General features: G+C 39.1%; 1 long non-coding RNA gene across 4 annotated transcripts in view; it reads left to right on the plus strand.

Moving 5' to 3' along the window:
- The window catches only part of LOC138757191 (uncharacterized), a 131,168-nt gene that overhangs the window by 76,647 nt on the left and 41,916 nt on the right, over window positions 1-12,605 (plus strand). For all 4 annotated transcript variants that reach the window (XR_011353415.1, XR_011353418.1, XR_011353416.1 and 1 more), the window contains 2 exons: window positions 5,627-5,836; window positions 9,523-9,700. This is a non-coding gene — a long non-coding RNA (uncharacterized lncRNA). The remainder of the gene's footprint in view (window positions 1-5,626; window positions 5,837-9,522; window positions 9,701-12,605) is intronic.

Consider the following 12,605-nt stretch of genomic DNA (forward strand, 5'->3'; position numbering starts at 1 on the left):
TCTCATGAACGATAGAATTTTTTGAAGAGGTGACTAAGAAGGTAGATAAGGGTATGTAGTTGATGCTTTTTTTATGTGAATTTTAGTAAAGTGTTTAATAAGGTCCCATATTGTAGATTGGTATGAAAAGTTAGGGCATACAGGATAGAAATGGATAAAATGGATTAAAAAATTGCCTCATCATAGGAGTCAGAGAGTATTTGTAATTAGTAGAAATTAGTAGTGCAAAAAAATAAACTGTATGCAGCATAAACATGTAAAGAAACAAAGAACTTTAAACAGAAAATGAACATAATCAAACTAACTGTGCAATACAGAGAGAACAAAAGAAAATCAATAAAGTGCACAAGCAAGAATCCTTAAATGAGTCCCTGATTGAGTTTGTCATTGAGGAGTCTGATGTTGGAGGGGTGGCATCGGTACATGAACCTGCTGGTAGGAGTCTTGTATCCATATCTCTTTCCTGATGGCAGCAGCAAGAACAGAGCATGTGCTGGGTGGTGAGAGTCTTTGATGATTGCTGCAGCCTTCTGACTGCAGCACTTCCTATAGCTGTACTCAATAGCGGGGAGGGTTTTGCCAGTGATGTCCTGGGCTGTATCCACTACCTTTTGGAGGGCTCTACGCTCAGGGGTATTGGTATTCCCATACCAGACCGTGATGCAGCTGGTCAGAACACTTCCACCACACTTCTATAGAAATTTACCAGGGTTTTTGGTGTCATACAAAACCTCAGCCAACTCCTGAGGAAATAGGGGTGCTGACATGTTTTCTTCATGAAGCCATTGGTGAGTTGGGTCCAGGAAAGAACCTCCAAGATAGTGACTCCCAAAAACTTAAATTTTCTCCATCTCTGATCCCCCAATGGTCACTGGATTAGGAACATAGGAACATAGGAAGTAGGAACAGGAGTAGGCCAAAAATGGCCCATCGAGCCTGCTCCGCCATTCAATATGATCATGGCTGATCTAATTTATGACCTAAATCCACCTACCTGCCTTCTCCCCATATCCCCTAATTCCTCTATCATGTAAAAATTTATCTAAAATTTATCTAAAAACTATTTTTCCTCATCTTTGTCCTAAATCTACTCCCCCGAATCTTGAGACTGTGTCCTCTCATTTTAGTTTCCCCGGCCAGCTCAAAAAACCTATCTACATCTATCCTATCCAGACCCTTCATAATCCTATATGTTTCTATAAGATCTCCTCTCATTCTTCTGAACTCGAGCAAATACAATCCTAGATGATTTAATCTTTCATCATAAGTCAACCACTTCATCCCAGGGATCAACCTAGTAAACCTCCTCTGGACCGACTCCAAAGCCAGTATATCCTTCCTCAAATATGGAGACCAGAACTGGACACAGCACTCCAGGTGCGGTCTCACCAGTACCTTATACAGTTGCAACATTACCTCCCTACTACTGAATTCAGTTCCTCTAGCGATGAAGGTCAACATTCCATTTGCCTTCTTAATAACCTGCTGCACCTGCAACCTAACTTTTTCCGATTCATGCACAAGCACTCCCAAGTCCCTCTGCACAACAGCATGCTGTAGTTTTTCACCCTTTAAATAATATTCAGCTTTTTTATTTTTATTGCCAAAGTGGATAACCTCACACTTCCTAACGTTGTACTCCATCTGCCAGACCTTTGCCCACTCATCCAGCTTAACTATATACCTCTACAGACTCTCCGCATCCTCATTAAAATTTGGTGTCATCCGCAAACTTGGCTACGCCACATTTTGTACCCTCCTCCAAGTCATCAATGTAAATGATGAAAAGTTGTGGGCCTAACACTGATGCCTGCATCACCCCACTTACCACTCTCTGCCAACCTGAAAAACTCCCATTTATCCCAACACTATGCCTCCTATCAGACAACCAATTTTCAATCTAGGCCAATATACTTCCCCAGACTCCACTTTCTTGTAACTTACTGATAAGTCTCTCGTGCGGCACCTTATCAAACACTTTCTGAAAATCCAATATACAACATCAGCCTGTTCCCCTCTATCCACCGCACCCATAATATCCTCAAAGAATCCTAACAAGTTTGTCAAACAAGATCTTCCCTTTCTAAAACCATGCTGCGTCTGCCTGACTGAACCCTTACATTCCAAAAGTTTCACTATTTCATCTTTAATGACGGCTTCAAGCATTTTTCCAACTACAGACGTCAAGCTAATTGGCCGATAATTTCCAGTCTTCTCCCTACATCCCTTCTTAAAAAGTGGCGTGACATTTGCTGTCTTCCAGTCTGCCAGGACCTGCCCAGAATCTAAGGAATTTTGGTATATGACCACCAATGCAACAACTATAACTTCTGCCATTTCCTTCAGAACTCTTGGATGTATATCATCAGTACCAGTTGATTTGTCCGGCTTTAGTCCCATTAGTTTCTCCATCACTACTTCCTTTGTAACAACTATTTTATCAAGGCCCTCCCCAACATTCGAATCCTTAACTCCGCACTTGAGCATTATGGATGTGTCTTCCACCGTGAAGACTGACACAAAATATTTGTTTAATGCCTTGGCCATTTCCTCATTTTTTGTTACCAGTTTTCCTTTCTCATCCTCCAAGGGTCCTATGTTAACTCTGCGCACCCTCTTCTGTTTTATATATTTATAAATTTTTTTGCTTTATGTTTTTATATTTTGTGCCAATTTACTTTCATAATCTTTTTTCCCATTTCTTATTACCCGCTTTGTAATCCCTTGTTGTCTCTTAAAGTTTTCCCAATCTTCCAGTTTCCCACTGCTCTTTGCAGCTTTGTACACCTGTGCCTTCAATTTTATACTCTCCTTTATTTCCTTTGTTAACCACGGTTGATTTTTTCTTCCCTTGCTGCCCTTTTACCTGACCGGAATATATTTTTGTTGAGCATTACAAAATATTTATTTGAAAACCTTCCACTGTTGCTCAACTGTTTCATCAATTAGCCTGTGCTCCCAGTCCACTCTGCCCAATTCCTCCCTCATCCTATGTCAGTCACCCCTGTTTAAGCAAAATATATTAGTTTTAGATCTAACTATTTCCCCTTCCATCTGAATGAGAAATTCAATCATACTATGATCGTTATTTCCCAGATGGTCTCTGACTATTACATCATTTACTCTACCTATCTCATTGCACAACACTAGATAAAGGAGAGCATTTTCTCTTGTGGGTTCCTTAACATACTGCTCAAGAAAGCTATCGTGGATGCATTCTATGAAGTCCTCTTCTAGACTCCCACGACCAACTTGATTTTCCCAATCTATGTGGAAGTTAAAGTCCCCCATGACTACTGCTGTATCATTATTACATGCCTCACTTATCTCTCTATTTATTTCCTGTGCCACTAAACTATTGTTATTTGGTGGGCGATAGATAACACACACCAATACTTTTTTCACTTTGTTATTTTTTATCTCTACCCAAATGGACTCAACATTATGCTCTTTAGACCTTATATCATCCCTCACTACTGCTTGGAGCTCATCTTTGATTAAGAGTGCAACTCCACCTCCCTTACCATCCTGTCTATCTCTTTGCACCACCTGATACCCTTGAAAGTTAAATTCCCATTTAGAGTCACCTTGTAGCCGTGTTTCCGTGACGGCTACCAAATCATAGGCAAGGGTACCGATTTGCGCCTCAAGTTCACTAACCTTATTTCTAATACTGCAGGCATTCAGATAACGTGCCCTTATGCTCTTTGTCCTTGTATAAGTCTGGTTTTCCTTTCCTTTCCTGAAGTCAGCAATCATCTCCTTATTTTTGATGACATTGAGTGCAAGATCGTTGTTGGTGCACCATTCAGCTAAGTTTTCAATCTCCATCCCTTTCCTTTATACAACCCACTACCATGGTATCTTTGGCAAATTTGTAGATGGAGTTATTGTCGTACTGAGCTATACAGTCGTAGATGTAAACCCTATCGTGCTCTAGTAATGATGGAGATTGTGGATGAGATGCTCTTACTAATCTTCACTGATTGTGGTCTGGAGCTGAGGAAATCCATGTTTCATTTACTCAGTGAGCTGTTAAAAAGCTGTTAAGGTACTTGACACTGGACAAACTAGATTTGTTTTCCTTAGAACATTAGAAGTTGAAAGGGATCTTATTATGGCCTATGAAATCATGTGGGACATGGATAAGTGTACAGCTATAGTCTCTTTCCTAGAGGAGGAGAATTTAAGATGAGAGAGAACAACTACAAGGGAGGTGTGGGATTTTGACGGGATATAAGGAGACATTTCTTCATGCAGAGGGTGGTGGGCATATGGAATGAGGTGCCAGACAAGGTGGTAGGGGTAAGTATATTCCTTGAAGAAACACTTGGATAATTACACAAGAACGAGAGGTTTGTACGAGTATGGGCTTAATTCATTCAAGAGGAATGAGAGCAAGAGGGCATATTTTTCAACAAGGATAATCTAGGCTTGTGATCTTATTTTAGTACTGTCTGGCTCTATGTGAAATTTCCTCTCTGAAGAATGCTCCAAGGAATACATGTAAGTCAATGGAATCACATTTTGAGGACCCCAATATCTCCAGCCTAACCAGGAGACTGCATTGTAGTACGAAGCCAAAAACAGATGAAATAGCAGGCACATAGGAGTCTATAGATTCTGGGTTCTGAAACCCAACACAACCTGCTGGAGGATCTCATTGGGTCGAGGAGGATTAATGGAAGAGAAAGAATGATTGACACTTTGTGAAGCAATTCTTTATCAAGACCATGATTAAGAGCTTTGACTCAAAACTTCAAACATTGTTTTTACAATGTGGTTTGACAGATGAAATAGCTTTTGACCCCTAAATACTGACTGGGGCAACTGCTGAAATATGGCACACACAGTCTTTGAGTAACTTGAATTTTTTCAATCCATGACTTTGAGCATGAGGTGTAATTTATTCCTGTGCTCACACAATTTCTCGATCTCCAGGGAATTGTATTCCTTCCAGTTGATGAAGGGCTTCAAATGGGAGTGCAGTGTGTCACTTGGGCGGAACCAATCACTCCCAGAATAGTTCAGAAAGACACAATTGGGGAAGTTTCCCATATTAATGCTGCCTTTCGCTTTCTACTCACGTTAAAGGAGGTGAATTCCTCTGTTTGAGTAAAAGGAAATTCCTGTAACCTCAATTAACACACAACATTTTAAAGCAAATCCAAAATATTTCCCTTCCCAAAGGGTTGCAAATATCTATGAGCATTGTATTCCAATCTTGATCTTAATGAGTTCTACTCCAACTGGCTCCTCAAGAACAAACCTGCAATTAATTGATCTGCTGGAGGAACTCCAGCTTACAATCTTTGCAGTCTCTTGCGACTGCTCATAATTGATTATCTCTTGAAAAAGTGCAGTTGGTCCAATTTTACAGATTGGTTTTCCCCACTGTTCAGTAAATGTGTATATGGGAAGCAATTTCATTTGGGATGGGTCAATTGGTGCACAAGGTTTGACATTATCCTTAGATTCTCTGCCAACTACAGGTATGTTTGTGTTATTGACACTGAACTGTTTGACCTAAGGTATTAATTGTGTGCTACAAGTGATTGGTTTTGTATTGCATCTCAATCCCAGAATAGTGGAAAAAAAAACACGTACTGTGCAATTGAATTTTTAGGTCAATGCCTCTGAAGAACTGAGAAAATTAATGGGAATAAATTAATGATTTCCATGAATGAAATCCAATTTCAAATGAATTGTGTCAACTGATATTCCATGGATGGCCTGATACTTCATTCAAGACTAACCTGCGTATTGGGTTGATAAATGAGGGTGTAACATGTTGAGGTCCTCATCTAATTTTTGAACTGGAAGTGGCAGCTTCATTGTGAGTTGTTTTAAATATTAAATTTTGTTAATAAAGCTACTTTAACTTTGATTATAGAAATGTCATCAAAAGGAATTGAGGCTATATCATTAACAATTAGTGGCCAAACTAATCAATTTTTAAACATTTAAATTTACACATACAGCATGATAACAGGTAATTTCAGCCAATGAGTCCATGCCACTCAATTTACATCCAATTTACATACACCCCAGGTAAGATTTGAATGGAAGGAGGAAACCGGAGCCCCAAGTGAATACCTACACAGACATGTTCAAATTCCTTACAGACAGGTTGGGATTTGAACCCTGGTCCCAATCGCTGTCACAGTAAAGGCTACGGTTTGGTGGATCATGAGGAATTAAGTTCCCACACTAATGCAATTCTACCAATGGAAGATAAGAATATCAAATTAAAAAATGTATTTGTTTTGAATGAACACCAGTATTTCCATGAAGTAAATGAAAGTCATAGCTGCTGAAGTTAGGTAGATCTGCACAGACAGCAGGATTCGAAAGAGCAGTAAAAATGCATCTGGACTAAGTCAGAATGACTTTCACATGTTCAGTCATGCTTATCTTGTTTCAAATGGGAGAGCAAAGTATAGTTGCAAATGCTCTACACCTCCTCTGCCCATCAATCAATTATATCACCTCTTCACCTTCCATTTCAACTGGCTCCATTTTTATGCAGACTAAATTAATTCAAAATTCATTTTAAAGCCTAGCTGAGAAATTATTACAGTCTCTAAGACATTTGTTATTTTATTTCACCATTCTATAGAGCCTGAAATTTCATTGTATTGCAATGAATATTACATTCCTGAAGCTATTTGACCTCCTCTTATTGGAAGTAAAGTTTGTTTCCATTCACTTCTTATTAAATGTCTCTGAATTTATAACTTAATTGAAATGAATCCTCTAGTTTGACATTGGTAATGCTTATGCTTTTAATAAGGGCTAAGACTAAATTGTATGAGTTAATAATAGTGGGAAGATAGGGAAAAAATTCCTTGGAGACATTCCTGTTCCACTGCTAGAATTTGCGATCAGAGGCAGGGATGAAGCTTGATGTTCCTCATGTTAAATTAACCCCTTAAAAGCTTCTGCAATAGATCAGTTTTAGCAAGAATAAATAGGCAGATGTAAATGGAGTACTAAAGATAGAGGAGGACTTGACAGAATGGAAGAACACTTATCTCAGGAAGGAAGAACGTCATTGGGCTTGCGTCATTCCCTTAGTTTATCAAGACATGCTTCTCATTGCTATTCACTGAAATAATAGATGTTTCAGTGTCTCTCCTCACTTCTCCGCTCTGTACAACTAACTTAATAACCCTAAATTAAACATCATGGCAGGTAAATGCACAAAATTGCTGGAGAAAATCACCAAGCTTCCAGATGAGACAAAGATATATAACCATAGTTTTGGGCCTGATCTCTTTAAACATTTTTGTATACTATTGATGCTACGGGACCTGCTGTGTTTCTCAGCAATTTTGTGTATTTACTACATCATGCGGTCTGCAGGCTTTCTTGCTTCACATCATGGCAGGCATTTCCTATGTTGTGCTCCTTTCATATTTCTTTTAGCGGAATGAACTGAAGCACAGGATTCTTCTACATCATCTTTACAAGCACATGGTCAAATTATTACTCTCTTGTTCTTTCTGTGAGTGGTGACACATCAACAAGCAATCCTATGAGCAATAGATATTTTTCTACCCCGAGTTTTTGAGTTCTAGTATAAATGTATATGGAGAGACATTAGTATTCTGGATATGACTCCTCCTCCCCCCCTCCACCACACACACACACACACACACACACACACACACACACACACACACACACACACACACTACCCCCACACTCTCCACCCCCATGGTATTTATCCACCTGGCTGAATGTGGAGGACCTGGCAAACTAACCAAGGTGTAGCAAGGCCTCAGAGGTGATTTGACCTTTGTCTATGGGCCACTGAAGACCTTCCCTAAGTAGTTGCACAGACTTTGACAGGAAGAAATTCTGGGACGAATTTGTCGAGGCTTCGTAAAGCATTTTAAAAGTGTCCATCATTTCTAACGCTGCTTCAAAATAAACTTTTAAAGTTGCCTTAAAATATTTATAAGGTACTTTGTTTAAATAATTTGAAAATAATATTCATGAAAGTACATTAAACCTCCATTACATAATTTTAAACATTAAAATAAAGTAATATAACTAAAAACATCAAAATAATCAATTTCCCTCTTTTCCCTAATCTGTATGTTGAGAGTTCCAATAAATTGGAGATTATCAAATGTATATCAAGCACCTTTCAGCAAAGATCTGTTACCCAATTCTTCCTGAACGTACAGCGGAGACAAATACATAACTACGGGAAGCAAGCAGTTCCCTTCAGGATTATTAGCCGCAGCCGGTTCAATTTGGCCCATTATGTTCAACCAACCATGTAGACTCTTATCCCTTGAGCAAGTTTTATTTACAGACTCAGCATCAGCCAATCAAATTAAATGAGATGTTCCCGAGGTAGATTCTGAACCACAGCAACTACCTCCTATCAGTAGCTGTCATGTCAATGCACCCATATCTGTCATCACATGCCAGCAAAGCACCTCATTATTGATTTCACACCTTGTTATGTTTGCTTATTGCAATTGCTTTGAGATGGATTGATTCTCATTTTATTGCACATCTTGAAGTGGGGTTTTGACTATATTTAGCAAAGTGGATGGGGGGAACCCAAAGGATTCTGTTGGCCTTGTTCCATTTCCGTGTCGACTGGGACAGTTGACCTGAATGAGCTCCTGTCAGATTCACGAGAGTTCACTTTTGCCCATCTAGAATTATAACTCATTCAGTAGGGGATAGGCTGGGAAGGTGGGTAAGGTGAAAGATCAATCAAGATCTCATTAAATGGCAAAGAATGTTCAGGGGATTGTGTGCCCTAATCCTACTTCTGTTTCTTAAACTCTTACACATTAGGAAACATGCAAGCCTCCAAGGACTCACCAGATCTTAACAAGCACTCGTGCAGGGAGTCCTTTTAGGCGCTCCCTATTTTGGTTCCAACAGCATGATGACATTTGCCCTTTTACAAGGCGTCCTTTTAGGCGCTCCCTATTTTGGTTCCAACAGTATGATGACATTTGCCCTTTTACAAGGTGTCCTTTTAGGCACTCCATATTTTGGTTCCAACAGCATGATGACATTTGCCCTTTTACAAGGCGTCCTTTTAGGCGCTCCCTATTTTGGTTCCAACAGCATGATAACATTTGCCCTTTTACAAGGCAGGTCATATATTCCTAGAAGTAGAGCATAAAGTGAATCTACTCTCTGCTCTTAATGCAAAAGCTGTGCCAATCTTTATTTGGTATTCCAGGAAGGAGGATGTAAAAAATCATAAAGAAAATTTCACCTCTAAGCAATTTGCTAATTTAAATTTTACATAACTAACTCTACTAATTATCCATCAACATTAAAAATAGGCTTTGATGGTTATTCAGCAAGATTTGGCAGGTGAAAGAGGTTGAAAGTAACCAAAAATAAAGACAAAAGGGAGCAAAAGAAATCTGGTAAAATACCAGCAGATGGATACATTAGATCTGAAGCTGATGGGTGGAGTTTTTGGTCAGATGGAGTTTAAGATGGACATGCTGAGGACATAACTTGACTGTTCTTTAGTTTTGGCAGGATTCTTACCTGAGAGAGTTAAAGTCACCGTTCTGGTACTTAAGGTCACACAGTCAGAAATGGATCCCACAAATACCAGTGCATGGAAATCAAAGGAGTGTTCAATGCCATGATAGATGACACAATATGACCCAGAATTCTGGAGGTACCTCAGCATGAATGTCCAAAGGTACTGCTAAACTAATAAATTGGTTTTACTTTTTTTGTTGCTTTCAGCCAGTACTTTGGGATGTTTATTATTTCTCGACTTGCTCATGCTTACTACTGACTTTGTGCTAGGCTCAGACTTATGATGTCATAAATATGAAGTCTCTATTTAATGAATCATCTGGAGACTATTCACAGCTTAATTGTTCATCAGGGTTTTTTTTAATCAAACTGCCATTTTCTTACTGGTTCTGGAACTTTGGGCAAATACAAGAAACTCAGATGAAACAGATCGTGAGAAATCCTCCATAATAAATAGTATTATTACTTACTGTATTTTTGAAGATTATTCTCCAGAGAAAGATGGCATTCAGCAATTTTAAATCAAGAACTGGAATATTACAAACTTCATTCAGATTGACAAATAGTCACTAATAGGATATATTTTTGCGACAGAAGTGGAAATTATTCTGCATTTGGCAGCTTGTGTGAACTTGGACATTTTCCCTTTACAGTAAAAAAAAATATCCCAGTATGTTCTCCCCAACATCATCATTAAAATATTATCAGCAATCCCTGCCATTTAACACCATCTAAAGGCAAGTCAAGATGGGCAGCACATTCATTTTATATATTAAATGTGATCACCTTTTTAATTCCTTTTACTAATAACATGCATTTTAAATCATTCTTACTTTCATTCAACCAATTACTATTTTGGTGTAGAGGTTGTCTTGTGGCATTGACTGCGGGGTTGGAACCTGACAAAGGGGCAATGGTGTTGAGGATACTTTAATAGCATACTCTCAAATAGCAGTGGGGCAAGGTTTAAACTAATTTGGCAGGGGTATGGGAACCAGAGTGCTAGGGAAAAGGGTAGGGAAGATAAAGTAATGGCCAGGAAAGTAAAATAGGAAAAGTAATGTTGGGAGGAGAAAGTAAAAAATCAGATGGTGCAGTGAGTTTTCGGGTCAGTGATAGTCTTAAGAAAATTACAAAGAAAAATAGTGGGCAGAAAAATCAAAAGAAAAGGTTACAGAAGTCACGAGATATTAAAAGGACAAAGAGCATAAGGGCACTTTATCTGAATGCCTGCAGTATTAGAAATAAGGTTAGTGAACTTGAGGCGCAAATCGGTACCCATGCCTATGATTTGGTAGCCGTCACGGAAACATGGCTACAAGGTGACCCTAAATGGGAATTAAACTTTCAAGGGTATCAGGTGGTGCAAAGAGATAGACAAGATGGTAAGGGAGGTGGAGTTGCACTCTTAATCAAAGATGAGCTCCAGGCAGTAGTGAGGAATGATATAAGGTCTAAAGAGCATAATGTTGAGTCCATTTGGGTAGAGATAAAGAATAACAAAGGAAAAAAAATATTGGTGGGTGTTATCTATCGCCCACCAAATAACAATAGTTTAGTGGCACAGGAAATAAATAGAGAGATAAGTGAGGCATGTAATAATGATACGGCAGTCGTCACGGGGGACATTAACTTCCACATAGATTGGGAAAATCAAGTTGGTCGAGGGAGTCTAGAAGAGGACTTCATAGAATGCATCCGCGATAGCTTTCTTGAGCAGCATGTTAAGGAATAAACTAGAGAAAATGCTCTCCTGGATCTAGTGTTGTGCAATGAGATAGGTAGAGTAAATGATGTAATAGTCAGAGACCATCTGGGAAATAGCGATCATAGTATGATTGAATTTCTCATTAAGATGGAAGGGGAAATAGTTAGATCTAAAACTAATATATTATGCTTAAACAGGGGTGACTACCATAGGATGAGGGAGGAATTGGGCAGAGTGGACTGGGAGCACAGGCCAATTGATGAAACAGTTGAGGAACAGTGGAAGATTTTCAAAGAAATATTTTGTAATGCTCAACAAAAATATATTCCAGTCAGGAAAAAGGGCAGCAAGATAGGGAAAAATCAACCGTGGTTAACAAAGGAAATAAAGGAGAGTATAAAACTGGAAGATTGGGAAAACTTTAAGAGACAACAAGGGGTTACAAAGCGGGTAATAACAAATGGGAAAAAGGATTATGAAAGTAAATTGGCACAAAATATAAAAACAGAAAGCAAAAAAATTTATAAATATATAAAACAGAAGAGGGTGAGCAGAGTTAACATAGGACCCTTGAAGGATGAGAAAGGAAAACTGGTAGCAAAAAATGAGGAAATGGCCAAGGCATTAAACAAATATTTTGTGTCAGTCTTAGCGGTGGAAGACACGTCCATAATGCCCAAGTGCAGAGTTAAGGAAGCGAATGTTGGGGAGGGCCTTGATAAAATAGTTGTAACAAAGGAAGAAGTGATGGAGAAACTAATGGGACTAAAGCCAGACAAATCACCTGGTCCTGATGATATGCATTCAAGAGTTCTAAAGGAAATGGCAGAAGTTATAGTTGTTGCATTGGTGGTCATATACCAAAATTCCTTGGATTCTGGGCAGTTCCCAGCAGACTGGAAGACAGCAAATGTCACGCCACATTTTAAGAAGGGATGTAGGCAGAAGACTGGAAACTATTGGCCAATTAGTGTGACGTCTGACAGGAGGCAGAGAGTCGGGATAAATGGGAGTTTTTCAGGTTGGCAGAGAGTGGTAAGTGGGGTGCCACAGGGGTCAGTGGTAGGCCCACAACTGTTCATCATTTACATTGGTGACTTGGAGGAGGGGACAAAATGTGGTGTAGCCAAGTTTGCGGATGACACCAAATTGAGTGAAAGAGCAAATTGTAATGAGGATGTGGAGAGTCTGCAGAGGGATATAGTTAAGCTAGATGAGTGGGCAAAGGTCTGGCAGATGGAGTACAATGTTAGTAAGTGTGAGGTTATCCACTTTGGCAAGAAAAATAAAAGATCTGAATATTATTTAAGGGGTGAAAAACTACAGCATGCTGTTGTGCAGAGGGATTTGGGAGTGC

This window comes from Narcine bancroftii, chromosome 3, assembly GCF_036971445.1.
Source record: "Narcine bancroftii isolate sNarBan1 chromosome 3, sNarBan1.hap1, whole genome shotgun sequence".
Taxonomy (NCBI): Eukaryota; Metazoa; Chordata; class Chondrichthyes; order Torpediniformes; family Narcinidae; genus Narcine; species Narcine bancroftii.